The sequence below is a fragment of the Cavia porcellus genome, unplaced genomic scaffold (assembly GCF_034190915.1).
Source record: "Cavia porcellus strain 051 isolate PalLab524CR breed Dunkin Hartley unplaced genomic scaffold, mCavPor4.1 scaffold_14, whole genome shotgun sequence".
NCBI classification, from domain to species: domain Eukaryota; kingdom Metazoa; phylum Chordata; class Mammalia; order Rodentia; family Caviidae; genus Cavia; species Cavia porcellus.
The window spans coordinates 175,192-190,352 of NW_026947497.1; the positions used below are offsets into that span (position 1 = coordinate 175,192).

Consider the following 15,161-nt stretch of genomic DNA (forward strand, 5'->3'; position numbering starts at 1 on the left):
TTGTATAACCTCCAAACTGGGTGATTTTGCAAAATCAACTCAAAACAAGTGGACTAAATGGCCTTATTTAGGCTTCTTTCACTTTCTTGTTATTTTAAAAAAGTTTTTCATTTCATGCTTCCACATTACAAATCTGCCCTCCAGTTTAGATAATCTATCCTTAATTTTCTTTCAAGCTGTTATGCCAGCTTTTGATAGAGTTTTTAGTTTCTTGGTAATCTCTTTGAACCTGCTTCACATATTCTATGTTTTCTCTATTTTCTCCATCAAACAATTTTCCCCTTTTTTTCTGTTCTTCCATTCCACCATCTGTTTTTTCTTGGGTGGTGCTTAGCACTTCTCTAACTATTCTACTTATATCTTGCTTTATTTCATTAAATACTTCACTTTTGAACTTGTCTATGAGGCTCTGGAGATAACGCTTTATGTCTATTGGTGCCATGTCTGACATTGCATGTTTTCTTTCCTCATTATCTTTTGCATTCACCTTTTCTGGATCCGTGTTCTCAGGATTGGGGCCTGAGGACCCTTTCTTGTTCCTTCCTCTTCCCATACTAGGTCCAGTTTTTTTTCTCTCTTTGTCTGTTACAGTTTGTTTGAATTGTGCTGGCTAGGTGCTCCCTCACACTGCAGTGTCCTAGGGAGACACACACCTCGACAGCTTCTGCTGGGCCCACCCCTCCAGGTCAACCTACTGAAGGCTTCACTGCTAGGGTTCACCTCCAGGCGCTGGGACCTGGTTGGGGCTAGCTTACTGGGTCTTAGTCCATGACATCACCTAGGCCAGGTGGTCCCCACCAATCCCGCTTGAGAGGGGAATATGTGACAAAAGTCACTGTCCTGTTCTGGCAGTGTCCTGTTCTGGCAAATCTGCCTAGTCCCAGTATGTCATTTGCTGAAGCCCCCTACTTTATGGAAGTGTTCCCGTTCCGCTCACTCATAGCAGGCCGATGCAGGGCTCCCTGCCAGTCCTGCTCTCAACTCCGTTTGCCAGTTCCAGATCTCAGAGATTTTGCATATCTCTGTCCCTGCTGTGCCAATTCAGATGCAGCAGCAGCAGCAGCAGCAGCAGCAGCAGCAGCAGCAGCAGGAAATTCAAATCACGGCTTCCAGAGGCGCAGGCTCCAGCTTCTGCACTGAGACCTTATCTGTTCCTGTTATAGCACCAGGACTGCGTTTCCAGTTGGTTTCTCTTAGCTTAGTTCATTCCTGGGTCAGCAGGGTACATCTCCCCCTGCTTAGGACCCCTTGCACCGCAACATTCCTGGACTCTAAGTGGGGTATCTCAAAGAGCCTCCATAGCTGAGCTGCTACTATCTATCTGCCATTTTCTCCTGGAAGCATCGCTTCTTTTACTTTCACTAGCAGGATGAGTTCATGCATTTTGCCTGGAATGTAACTTTTATTCCTGACATTTGGGGCTTGTCACCATGGATTTTTTTTCTTGCTCAGCTTTCTGTTTACTCATTCTGAGTATATGGTAATTGACATACATTCCCTTGCATTTCCACAGAAGGTACTAACTAAAGAGTTCTCCAAGATAGCATAAAACTCAGCTGTATTCAAAATATAAACCTCAACACACACACACACACACACACACACACACACACACACACACACACACACAAGAAAGGAAGGCAGCAAAATGCCTACTGTAATTACCAATTCCATCAAAGTTTAACAATGGAACATTGAGAGGCAGGAACTCAAAAGTCACACAGCTGAATTATCTGAAAAGTTGAAAAGAAGCAAATGGATAATAAAGCTTGTGTAAGCTAAAAGAGGATTTACATAATGGGCTTAATAAAAAAATTCAGAAAATATAAAAAAAAACACTAATGAAAATTTAGCTTAGCTGAACCAAATGTTATGAAACAGGAATCATCACATTAGCAGACAATTAGTGGTCATGAAAAAGTACCAAACAAATCCAGAATATTGAAAATTCTGTTGAATGTAGGGCTGATATCAGTGACCCTTAGCTAAGAGATACATTAAAAACAAGAAAATAACATGAATAAGAGATCCAACCACCACTGGATGGCACAAGACACATCCAAGGGTAATTGGAGTTAGTAGAATTCTGAAACAAAATGGCATAAAAACCTATGTACAGAAATGATTACAGAAAGATTTCCAAATATAGAGAATGAATTCAACATAATTTTAAATGATGCACATAGAACCCAAATAGAAATCTCTTCATGATGCAGCAGAGTAAAAAAGACCAGATATCCAGTTCAAGGATTTTCTCTTAAAAGCCATCAGAGAAAGGCAGTAAATCACCTATGGAGGTAAAATCATTGATATTACATCAGACTTTTCAATAAAATCTTTAAGAATGAGAGATCATACAAGGGAGTGTTTTAAGCCCTAAAAAAACATGACTTTTAATTCTAAATAGTATATTCTGCAAAATTATGAACTATCTTTCAAAACTGATATAGAAAAAGATCTTTCCAAGACAAAGAGCATCTCATCTACATGATCACCAAGCCAGAACTACCAAGAATTGCTAAGGATATTCTAGATAGAAACAATGAACTCAACAATAACAAAAAAATCTAAGAATAAGTGCAGTGGGCAGGTGATGAATTTTAAAATAAAGGAACAAGAAATAAATTATCAACAAGAAAATAATGTAAATAAGAAGTGAATAGGGTTTCACAAATGTGTTTCTTAGGTTGACATTTAATTACTCCCTTTGATCTTAGTCCTGTAGCTATTTTCCCCTGTTCCAGGCTTTTTTTTTTTTTTTTTTGTCATTTAGAAGGCTGTTGTGTATTTTGAGCACTTTCCTTAGGGTATCCATCTTATGGTGCTTTCTTTGGATCTTGTCCAAGCTGGGTGGGAACTCTGAGCTCAGGGAACTCTCTCGCTCAACTTCCTGGATATCTGGCACCACAGAACCTTACTCAGTGACTAGATTAAAACCAAATTCTGAGTTTTATTATAGGTTCAAAGACACTAACTAGTAAATCAGTGCATCATGATGACAGTGTTTTGATGTGAACAAAGGCAACACTGTCATTGATTACAGTGAGGAAAGCAGTAGCTGATGAATGTGTCCTGGGAGCAGTGCCCCATGCTAAGTCACTCGGGAGACTGATAAAATACAGTCCCCATTTCTGACCCCTGTGTACCCTGTAGGGTCTTTCCTGCTACACTAATCTCTAGAATATAGTGATTGCTTGTCATGTGTCTTGATGGATGTCGTGAATATTGAGTTTCTCATTAAGTTTTTACACAAAGTTTCTTACTGTAGACCTTACTTATGAAGGTATTTGAGCAGCATTGATGAAATTGCCAAGTCCAAAGTCTCTAGTGAGACACAAGGCAGACAACTAGCTGCGAGCCCCTGTAAATGTGAAGAAATACTAAACAGGGCCAAAATACAAAGGCATAGTGTACATATTACCATTACACAATGGAGAAAGCAGGATAGAGAGGAATGGGATCAAAACAAGAGCTCATCTATCAGTAGAAACATTAAGTACTGTAGTTCCACGTCCAACACAAGGACTAATCTATGGCAGGATGTGTATTCCAAAAGGCTTGTATAGTCAGATCCCTACACAACTTCAGCTATTTGGAAGTCTCCTGGCTTCTCTCTTGGGTCAGCATTGTTCAGTCCTTGTAAGCCTCCTCAACTGTTTCACATTCCTTCCTTCTCCAAGTTTCTGGGTAGGCCCTCCACTACATGCTTGGCTTCACTCTCACAGCCTCACCCATTGCCCTATCAGTAACACACTGCCTGACCTCCCAAGTGTTATTCTGAAATGTAGGTTCAATCCTTTTTGCCCCACAATTGAATCTTGCATGCATGTAAAGCCAGCATCATGTAAATGACACCATAGTCTACCACCAGTCTCTACAGAATCCCAGACTTTTTGTGTCTCAATGGCAGTTTCAGGAGTCTCTGAGTTCCTGAGTGGCAGAGCACAGTGCCTGAACACTGGGGAATCAATTATCATGCCCAGGTTGTTACTGCTCTGGACCATGTTGTTCGAGGTCTCCCTTAAGAGATCAGTCTTTCACTTTTTCACAAAGTCTTCAAAGAGTGGAGTAGTCATTTGGATTTTTCCCATAACCATAAGGATTATTTGTATCATTATGAACCAAAATACTTGGCTTCTCTTTAATGTTAAAATATTTGGCAACAAAGCTCTCCAGTACTCCATCTTTGCAGATTTCAACTTTACTGCAGTTTGATTTCTGGCCAAACTCAGGACTTTTAAAATCACTCAGGCATACTTTTCTTTTCTTCATTCTCATATCCAACAAAAGTGAATGAAAGGTACTCATGGTACAGGTCAGAAGTATGAAAGCTGGACTTTATAGACAATGTGGGAAGTTATTACTCACAATAGAATGTCATTTTACCCAGTTATCCTTGATTCACTCTTCAAAACCATTGTCTGAAAAAGTAATAATGTAAGGGATCTCTTGTACAGCACAGTGACTCTTGTTATCAATTATGTATCATGCACTTGAAAATTTCTAGTATTTTAGATCTTAGATGTTCTCACTGCAGAAAAAGTAAACAGGAAGCAGTATATAAATGTGAAGAGATAGATCAGAGTGGCTCTGTGTTAGGGTCAGAGGCTAAGAGCCAGGCAAGGTAACTGGAAACAGTTTAGAAATGGACATGTGGTATGACAAATCACAAAGGGAGACTAATATTCAGGAAAAGTGAATGTTTCATTTTTGTGCAATGATGAGCAACTAGGAATACTTAAATGAACACCTGAAGAATAAGTTTGGGCCAAAATGTATTCTTGTATCAGGAAATCACAGTGTATATTGCAAATACAGCTTTTCTTTTTTTGGAAGATGGGATATGGCCCTAACCTAGTCTCTCCTGCATGTTAAGTGTGTACTATGGCACGAAGCTACACATAAGCTCCAGTCTATAAAATTTTTATTTATTAATTCTACCACTGTGAATCTGAATAGAAGTATTTTATATGCTCTCTGTAGGGCTGACTTCCTGAATTTCCAGTTTCCAAAGGAATATGGCCACAGTTTACTCATGAGCATTTAAGAACATCTCTGTTGTGTAATACATAGAACCCTATTCATGCTTTCCTGATTGACACTCCTGGAAAGCACTGATGCAGAATAGCACTGCATGGTATTTGTCTTTGCAGGTACCTGAAGATAGTGAGGAGGACAAACTTTCGGGTAATTCATAGTGGGATCATAATTCATAGTGGAAACTTTTGCTTTTGTAGTACACTCTGAGTGCATCTTTTTCCTTTCAATGAGATAACTGAGTCTGTATTTGACAGATAAAATTTCATTTGATTATACACTGAAAGACACAGAGACTTGCAGAAGTTTTAGTTGAGATGTTTTACCTTCTTCAGCTGTTGATTTCTTCATTTCACTTGTAACTAGTTTTGTTATTAGGTGTCTGTATTGCTTTTTACATCACTGTGGGTATTGTCAGTTATGGAGTCTATGTTAGGGAAAATTGGGATTATGATACAATAAAATGCCGTGCAGGAAAGGGATAAGAGCAGTCTAAGAATACAGCAATGGCTAATTAATTCAGTGTGATTCTATGTGTGTTTACTATATCTAATACACATTATAGTGTGTTGCACATATCAGAGGGTAAGTTTTTATAGAAGCTATTTGCCAATGGAGCAACAAGAGAAAACAACATTTTTTACATATTGGTGGTAGTATTTGTAATGAAGTCAAACAAGGGAGAAAAGTAGAGTGTAAAATGTTTTACTTTAGAATACATGACAAAAAACAGTCTTTGTACATAGGGATTGAGAGAGATGATCAGATTGGGGTTTTTGTCGAGTTTTCCCTAGAGTCTGGAGTATAAAAGACCATAAGATTGCACAGAATATGCAAGAGCACACTTGAATTTTAAAACCTATTGGGGAAATTTCACAAACTGATTTTTTATCCTCATTTGTAGTTTTTCTACCAGAGTAAACATTTATTAAATGTCTACATTGAGAGAATAAATATAGAATGAGATTATGTACTTTGATGGGGGAAAATTTATTATTAGCTAAATGAATTGACCACTTTTGAGAAGAGATTGAAATGTTCACTATCTGTTTTCACAGAGACACTTTTCCCATAAATGAGATATTGTTCTATATAATTCTATTCCATTTAAAACCATATAGCATTTCTGCCAATATGGTTTTGGTATTAATATGTTTAGAAGCAGAGAACTTGGGCTTTTTTCCTGCTTAGTGTAATTATTTCTTATCCCAAACTATTCAGTAACCTATTTTTTTAAATTTGTGGAATTGTTGCTCCTATTCTGAATGTAATTTGGGAAAAGCTGTAACTGAGTTTGTCCCTTATTATGTGTTTACATAGTTATGATCATAAGGTGCATCTATTGTCCTAGTAGTTTGAGAGTCAAGATTTCTCTTACATCTACATAGGACCATTTTTCAAATTCTGCATATCACTGATATTCAATTATCCCAAATGTTTATTTTTAAAGATGCACTGAGTAAGTAGAAGAAATGTGCTTCACACCTGCCTTTGCTATGATGTAACACAAAAATTGTCTGTGTGTGTGCCTGTGTGTGTGTGTGTGTGTGTGTGTGTGTGTGTGTGTGTGTGAGAGCTTATAGTTTTGGTCCATTGAGACTTTTGTTTATTAGTCAATATCATCAATTTAAAATCACTTTATCAGTTCAACGTATTTTTTTAAATTTGAAATTCATTATCATGTACTTGTCTATGAACTAAGACACAAATTTTCACACATTAACAGTTTACTTATTTCTGTAACTCCCACTTGATGTAGATTTTTTAGTTGCATTTACAGCTGAGAAAGCTAGACTTTTAAAGAGTCTGAGGCTTGCTTCAAATCAGGTATCAACAAAATCTACATTACGCAGTTAGACCTTGTTCTCAATTCTGTAAAGCTTTATTCTTTTCACATACCAAATGGAAGCTCTTTCAATAGACATAAGAATATCGAGGACCCATATTTTTTAGATTCCCATATGTTGATTTTGGCAAATTAAAATACAAGTAAGTTGTTTAGAAGATTTGAGACTAACATAACATTTTGATAAAAGTTTTCAAAACTTCAACTAAAGTTTGTTTTGTGTAAAGAATTCAGTAAATTAACACCTTAACCACAAAGTGCACATCTGCAAGACAGTCTTTGAAATTGGCTGTGGTAAATATTTTCTCATGACTTTAGTGTATTCTAGTTTTGAGATACACATATGAAAATGTTAGGATACTTGTAGGGAAAACAGTTCTTATGTTGTTTTGAAAGATTCATACTCTGCTTTGTAAGTATGGAAAATTAACAGGTTAAATGAAATCACTTAGTGTCATTTCACATGATCTGCAGGGTTGGATACTTATCCAAAATTAGAGGAGCCCCACCTGCACATGAAGGACTCCTGCAGCTAAGCAGAACCTCTTCCATACTTCCTCCAACATCTGGATGATCCAGCAGCCCATGATATCCTAGACTGCAGCTCCTGACATCCTGGAGGATCTCATCAGTCAAAGGGACCCTCTTCTACACACTCCTCTCCCCCAGACAACATCAAAAACTAACATATCATAGCTGCCCTTCCCTGACACAGGGCTAACTCAACAGCTGAGAAAAGCCTCAATAACAACTCCCTCACAGCATCTGACACCATGTCAGGAACTGGTTCCTTCTTGCAATATTTTTGTGGCCTGTTGGAAGCCTTGGCAACTCCTCTGACCACTCAAAAACTCTCCTTGCACCAGCAAGTGTGTGGTGAATTTCCCCTGAGACGACTTCAGTGGGATGGAAGGTATCTTGTCACATCCTGCCCAAATCCAGAGAACTTTAGGGAACTGGTGAGATTGAGGGTGAGTCCCTCTTTCATACAGAAAACCACATGTGTGCTGGCAATGGTGTTGAGAGGTATCCAATCTCCTGGATAAATCATGCCTGGCCTATGAGATTCCTAATGTCACCGTAGGATCCCAAGTGTGATGCACTATAGATAGTGGGGACTGGAATCCTGGAGCAGCCTGAAGGCCTAATAATAACAAAAACTCACTCAGGTTTTGTTCACATAATTACTCCTTGGTTTGTCAGCCTAGGCAGAGTACAAGATCACACAACTGGTTCCACAGGAGGGATTCATGTGGATGCTCTATCCCCTACACAGTGGGCACAGTCACTGTGTGAATGTCAGCCACACAGTAGGTCCCTAGTGCACATGTGATAGATGATTGAAACTAGCAGGATTGAAAATACTGAAATATTAACCCAATGGGTGAATGCAACAAAACAAAAAAGGTAAAAAGCAATCTCATATGCCCTTCACATCTGGAACCAGCACAGAAGACACCAAAATGGAGGACATTTGAAGTCACACACCTGAAATTTCAGAAAACATAGCAATCAAAATACAGAAAAATATTCAAGTCATAGAGAGGAAATCATATTAGAAAGAATATCTCACATAAAGAAAGAAATACCAAAATTAATAGAGTTGTTGCTCCACATATTGAGTGAAGACAAGATTTAAAAAAGGGTACAGGCATATGACAAAATGGTGGAAACCTAGAATGAAAAATATATGAAACAGAATAAAGGGAAACAAATTCAAATAGATATCAAGGAAATTAAAAATTCCATTGAAAGCCATATAAACTTATTGAATGAAACTGAAATTAACCTTTCAGACTTTTAAGACAGTATTTCAGGTAGGAATCACAAAAGGAAAAGAATGTTAAAACTAAGAAGAGACCATGAGCAAAGTATTCAACAACTCCAATAACGAAAAATAATATAAGAATGCTATGTATTAATAGAAATGCAGGAATCAATGCAAATGACAAAAAAAATATTTGCAGAATTAAAAGAGATAGGTTCCCAAGCATGGGAACAGAGTCTTATGTAGAGAAAAGTGAAGCATAGAGAACTCCAAATAATCATAACCAAAATAAAGCTATATCTAGATACATAATAATCAAAATCCCAGAATTTCAGCACAAAAACAATACTAAATACTGGTAGAGAAAAAAAAATAGCTCACCTGCAAGGAAATTCCATTAGGACCATGACTGACTTTTCAACATAAACCCTCAATTTAAGGCACATTCAGAGTGAAGTATTGTAAGACTGAGAGGACACAACTTTCAACCCAGATTGATGCACCTTCCAAAATTTTCTTGAAAATTAATAGAAAAATATGATAGTTACATGACAAAGAACAATTGAAGAGATTCATTTCCACCAAATCAGTCATAGAAAGAGTACTGAAATACACACTAGACAGAGATAATAATGACCAAAATTCCCAGAATGACATCAGAAAGATACCATCAGGCAGGTGATCAATGAAACAAGGTGAAAATGCTGGGAACAAACACCAGGAAAATAACCTGACAAAGTTAAGCCAATACTTATCAGTTATAACCATCTATGTAAATGACCTTGATTTGCCATTTAAAAGAAACACATTGGCAGAATAATCAGTAAACATGATCCAACCATAAGCTATATGTAAGAAATACATCTAACTCAAAAGGAAACTCATAGGCTGAAAGTCAAAGGATGGAAAACCACACTCCATGTGACACAAACCAGAAAAAAGCAGGACTAACTAATGTGTTGGTAGAAAATTTGAATTTCATTACAAACTTATCAAGGCAGATAAAGAAAATCACTATATACTTGTTAGAGTAAAAAGCCAATAGGAAGAGATAAAAACCATAAACATATAAACATATATGCACCAAATGCAAGCACAGTCATCTATATAAGACAAATGCTAACAGAGATGAAAAATCAAAATCAAATACAAATGTTACAATATAACAGAAAACCTTAACACCCCATTTTCACAAAGAATAGAACAACTAAACAAAAAGTCAGCAAAGAAAGAACTGAATCAAACCTGTGAACAAATGGACTAGCTGGATGTTTAAAGACATCAACGTCAGAATATACATTCTTCTCAGCTGTTCATAGCAAGTTACCTAAAACAGACCAAATATTTGCCCCCACAAACATGATAAAGTAAATGCAAAGGGATTGAAATTGTCCTCTGACAGCTTTGTTTTGCCATATTTGACTTTATTCTCTCCCCCCCAAAAAAAGTAATAAGAACTAAGGAGTAATAAAATCCAAAATGTGTAAATTTTGTTGTAAAAAAGAGAAGGGAAAAAAGAGCTCTAAAGGATATAACAGCAAGTGTGTTTAGGGGTGTTAAATAGCTGACTATATTAATGTTTTTGGATCATTGAACACAGCTGTTTGCAGTCTCTCTGTTTGAATGTCCACTTTGTATTCTTTGATACTGTGATTTGAGCAACTATTTCCAAGATGATAATATGTAATCTATTAACAGGTGATTTCTTACTGTTATTTTTTTGTAGTTCTGTATTACATGTACCCTTACACTGCTTTGTTTTGTTTTGTGTTTTTCTCTTTTTCCTCTTAAATAAAAAAAAGAAAGAAAGAAATTTTCCTCTGTATATTAACTGGTCATAGTGCATTGAAACTGGAAATAGATAGCAAAAGAAACTGCAAAACCAACAAAAACATATGGAAATTAAATAACACCCTCCTGAAAACCAGTGATTCACAGAGAAAGTTAAAGGCAAAATTAAACACTAGCTGCAATTCAACGAAATTGCAGATATAATATACTAGAACCTGTGAGGTGCAATGAAATTAGTACTAGAAAGGAAATATAAAGCAACAAATCTGCACATTAAGCAGAAAGCTAAACAACCTAATGTTGCACCTCAAGGTTATAGGTAAATGAAGAAGTCAAACCAAAGCTCATAGAAGGGAGGAAATTAAAGATCAGATCAGTAATTAACAGAACTGAGACTAAGCAAACAATACAGATTCATTCCCGGGACCTCAAAGCATATGAGGTGATCTCCAGCACACTAGGAGAAAGCATTCAACCATGGCTGTAATTCCCCACCCAGCATTCTAAATCACTGGAGGATGCACAGGAGATCCCTGCAGGCCTGACTGGGCCACAGCCAGCACCTCCACTCGGTCTTGGGAACTTAAAGTGCATAAGGTGACTTACAGCATGTTCTGTGAAAGCTTTGGACAATTGCTTCCAGCAGTTAAGACCCCACCAGCATCCTAAATCTCAGGAGGACACACAGGAGGCCCAAACACCTGACAGGGTATACCCAGTTACCTCCACTCAGTCCCAGGAGCTAAAGGTACAGAAGTTGATTTCCAATGTGTGCAAAGGAAGTCTTGGACCATAGCTGCCAGTGGGTAAGACCCCATCCAGCATCCTAAATCAAGAGAGAATACCTAGGAGGTCCTGTGGGCCTGACTGGGCCATGCCCAGTGATCTACATTCAGTCCCAGGAGCTGGAAGCCCATGACGTGATTTCCAGAACATTGGAGAAACCTTTGAACAATCACAAAAAGCAGTTAAGAAACTACTCAGCATCCTAAATCCTGGATAATACACCAAAGGCCTCTGGGGCCTGACTGGGCCATGCCCAATGATCTCCATTCATTCCTAGGAGCTGAAGGCACAAAGGTGATTTCCAGCACAATCAAGAACACTTTGGACCATAACTCCCAGGGATTAAGATTCTTCCCAGTGTCCTAAACCACTAGAGGACACAGAGGTGGTCACATCAGCCTTTGCTGGTTAATGCACAGCAACCTCCATTCAGTCCTGTGAGCTGAAGGTGCACAAGGCAATTTCCAGCATGCACAGGGAAAGCTTTGGAAAAGCTAGGAAATATAGAAACTAGGAAATATAGAAAAATGACCAAAAAAGACCATAATGCAATCTGAGATCTCCAGCTCAACCCAAGCAAGCCTAGGACCCATGTACATAGAAGAAAATGTAATGCATACACATGAAATGACTGAAATCATAGCAACTGAAGTAATGAAACAACTCTCAGAAGTTATAAAAGAACTCAATGCAGACATAGTCTCCAACATAAAAGAAGAAATGATAAATGTTATGAAAGAAATGCTGAACACATCTAAAGAAGATGCCATTAAATACTAGAGGAACAGTACAAAAGATGGAAACACTGAATGAACAATATAAGAAACAAACAGAATGCACGAAGCAGATTCAAAGAGATATACAGGAAATCCAAAATTCCATCAAAAGTTGGCAAAACCACCTCTATGAAAGTGAAGGTAGAATTTCAGGCCTTGAATACAAGATTGCAGCTAGTGAACAGGAAAGGAAATATCTTTTAAAAATTAGAAGGAATCAGGAAATAACAATTCAACAGCTGCAAGAACATGCAAAGAAAAACAACATAATACTGATAAGGATAAACAAAAAATGGTAACAACAGAAATGATATCAAGAGGCTATTTACAGAAGTAAAAGCTGAATATTTTCCAAACATAAGAAAAGATACTGACATACATATCAGTGGAGCATACAGAACTCCAAATAACCATAATAAAAATAAAACTACAGCCAGACATATAGTAATCACCATCCCAGAAATTCAACATAAGTACAAAGTATTAAAGAGGGAAGAGAGAGAGAAGAGACATTATCAATAAAGGAAAGCTTATCAGAATCACAGTAGACTTCTGAACACATACAGTGAAGTCAAGAAGAGCATGGAGTAAAGTACTTCAGATCAGATCCTAATCGAAAATGACTTCCAACCCAGACTGATGTACCCTGAAAAACTGTCCTTCAAAATGAGTGGAGAAATAAGATAGTTGCATGATGCACGACAGCTGAAAAACATCATGATAACCAAACCAACCCCACAAAGAATACTTAAAGACACTCTAGATAGACATAGGAAAATAACACTAAGCAAGGTAGAAAATTAAGCAGAGTGGAAAGTTAAAGAAGCAAGAGCAGAAAGATAACATGGTAAAAGTAAACTAATATATTTCAGCTATAACCATTAATGTAAATTCCCTCAATTCATCAATTAAAAGAAACAGACCAAATAAAAGAAACAGAATGAATCAAGAAACAACATCCATCTCTATGCTGTCTAGAAGAAACCCTCTAACCCAAAAGAAAACCAATAGACTGCAAGTCAAAAGAATAATAAGATACTTACATGATAAAGAACACCTGAAGGAACTCATGACTAACAAACTAACCCTACAGAGAGTGTTAGAGAGATATATAGATGACCATGCCCAGGAACAGTAGCAGAGGAGGATCGCCAAACAAGACAGGCATTTGAATAAAGAGGACAAGTGGAGTGGAAACAACAGGAGAATAGCAGGGCAGAGACAAACTACTGTATGCTAGTTGTAAACATTAATGTAGATGGCCTCTAGTCAGTAATAACAAGAAACACAGGGAGAGTGGATCAAGAAACAAGATTTATTGATATACTATATACACATCTAACTGGAAAGGAAATTCACAGACTGAAAATCAAAGGAGAGAAAACAATTGTTCTATGTGACAAGAAATTTAAAAAAAGCAAGAGTAACTTGTTTATCAACTGCAGAATGGATAAGAAAGATATGGTGTTTTCATGCAGTGGAAAGCTACCAAGGTAGAAAGTTGAATAATCTCAAGGTTTCTGTAGGTAGATGGTTGCAACTGGACATCATGTTTATGGCTGAAATATTTTGAAGTCATATGCGTGAAGTCTAGCATAAGACACAGAAGGAGTTAATGGAATTTAAAAGCAAAATAGTTAATGTAAGAATAAAGGGGAGGAAACATCTGGGTGGGAAAGGTGGAAACTACTGCCAATTAATTATTGTTTTATCTTGAACTCTTGCATTGCCTATACAATTTTGTTAAGGTTTGGCTTTGTTCTGTCTTTTTGGTTAGATTTTATTCTGTTAGATGATAGGGGCAGCTATTTTGAATATAATGGGATATTCTATGGTAATCATGTTTTCCTATTATATTATTTTGAAGTCTTATAATGCTTTCATTCATTGGTTTGATGGATTTTATTCTGTTTGGCTTGATTTTATTATGCATGAAAATATGAACAGCTATTTTGAAGAAAACAAGACATGGCAACCATTGCTGATTTACAGTCATCTTGTTTTGAGGTCCTACCATGCCTTTTTCCTTCTGTTTTGATTGGTTCTATCCTGTTGTAATTTACTTGATTCTATTATGTGAGACAGTATAAATAATTTTTTGAGGAAAATCAGAACTTATAGTAGCCATTGTTCATTTCCTGTTATTTGGTTTTGAATGCTTTCATTCTTTTAAATGGTTTTATATTATTTTGTTATGCTTGATAATATTATGTCTGAAGGTATGCTCAACTATGTCAAAGCAAAGAGACATTATGGTAATGACTGTTAATAACCAGTTGTCTTGCTGCGAAGTGCTGTGTTGCTTGCATTGTTCTGATACGACATGTTTGTTCTATTCTCTTTTGTTTTATTGCCTTTAAAATTATTTTTTAAAGTAGCAATATCCAGAAGCTGCATATAAGAAACACATTTGCCTTGTAAGCAGCAGCACAATTGAACAAAAAGAGCATCAAGCAGACAACAATTCAGCATCTCCTGAGAACAAGCTATGTAGGAACTTAATGGACCCACCAAAAACATCATGAACCCTCCTTCCTGGTAAACAGCAGTGCAAGTGAGTGGCAGTCACACCAGGGAGACAACAAATAATTGTGACCTGTGACTCTAGTGGTTTGCAAACTAAGAATGAGACGTCCTATTTTTAACCCACCAGTTAGCAATAGGATGATTTCGAGGACAGCCGGAATAGATAACAACTAAGGCACATAAAGCAACTAGATACTTGTATTGTTGGATTGATTGTGCTGATCTAGGGTCAGTGGTCTGAGCATCTCTAAGGAGTAAGACAGTATGCAGTATTACAAATATGGGAGATTTCCTTCTATCTTTTTGAAGGCAAATATACCTCTTTTTATTTGTTCAATTTAACTGTTTTGCTTTACTCAATATTCTCCTTTGATTGGTTTATAATGTTCTGTTTCTTGTTTAATTTGCTAGACATGATTGAATGGACAAATACTGTGAATTCAACAAGATATACTGTGGTATATATTATTGTTATACCAGTGTACTGCTCTTAAGTTCTGTGCCAATTTTCATTGCATTGTCTTGATTGGTTTTGTTCTGTCTTGTTTTGTTGTATTTTACTATCTTTAAAACAAAAACAATTTTCAAAAAGCAAAACAACAAGTTATTTATGAAAGTAATCCCATAAAGT

At 36.9% G+C, this 15,161-nt stretch overlaps 1 pseudogene; it reads left to right on the forward strand.

The window, feature by feature from the left end:
- The first annotated feature begins 7,656 nt into the window (after positions 1-7,656).
- Positions 7,657-15,161, forward strand: part of LOC134470366 (olfactory receptor 7G2-like) — a 66,649-nt pseudogene continuing 59,144 nt past the window's right edge.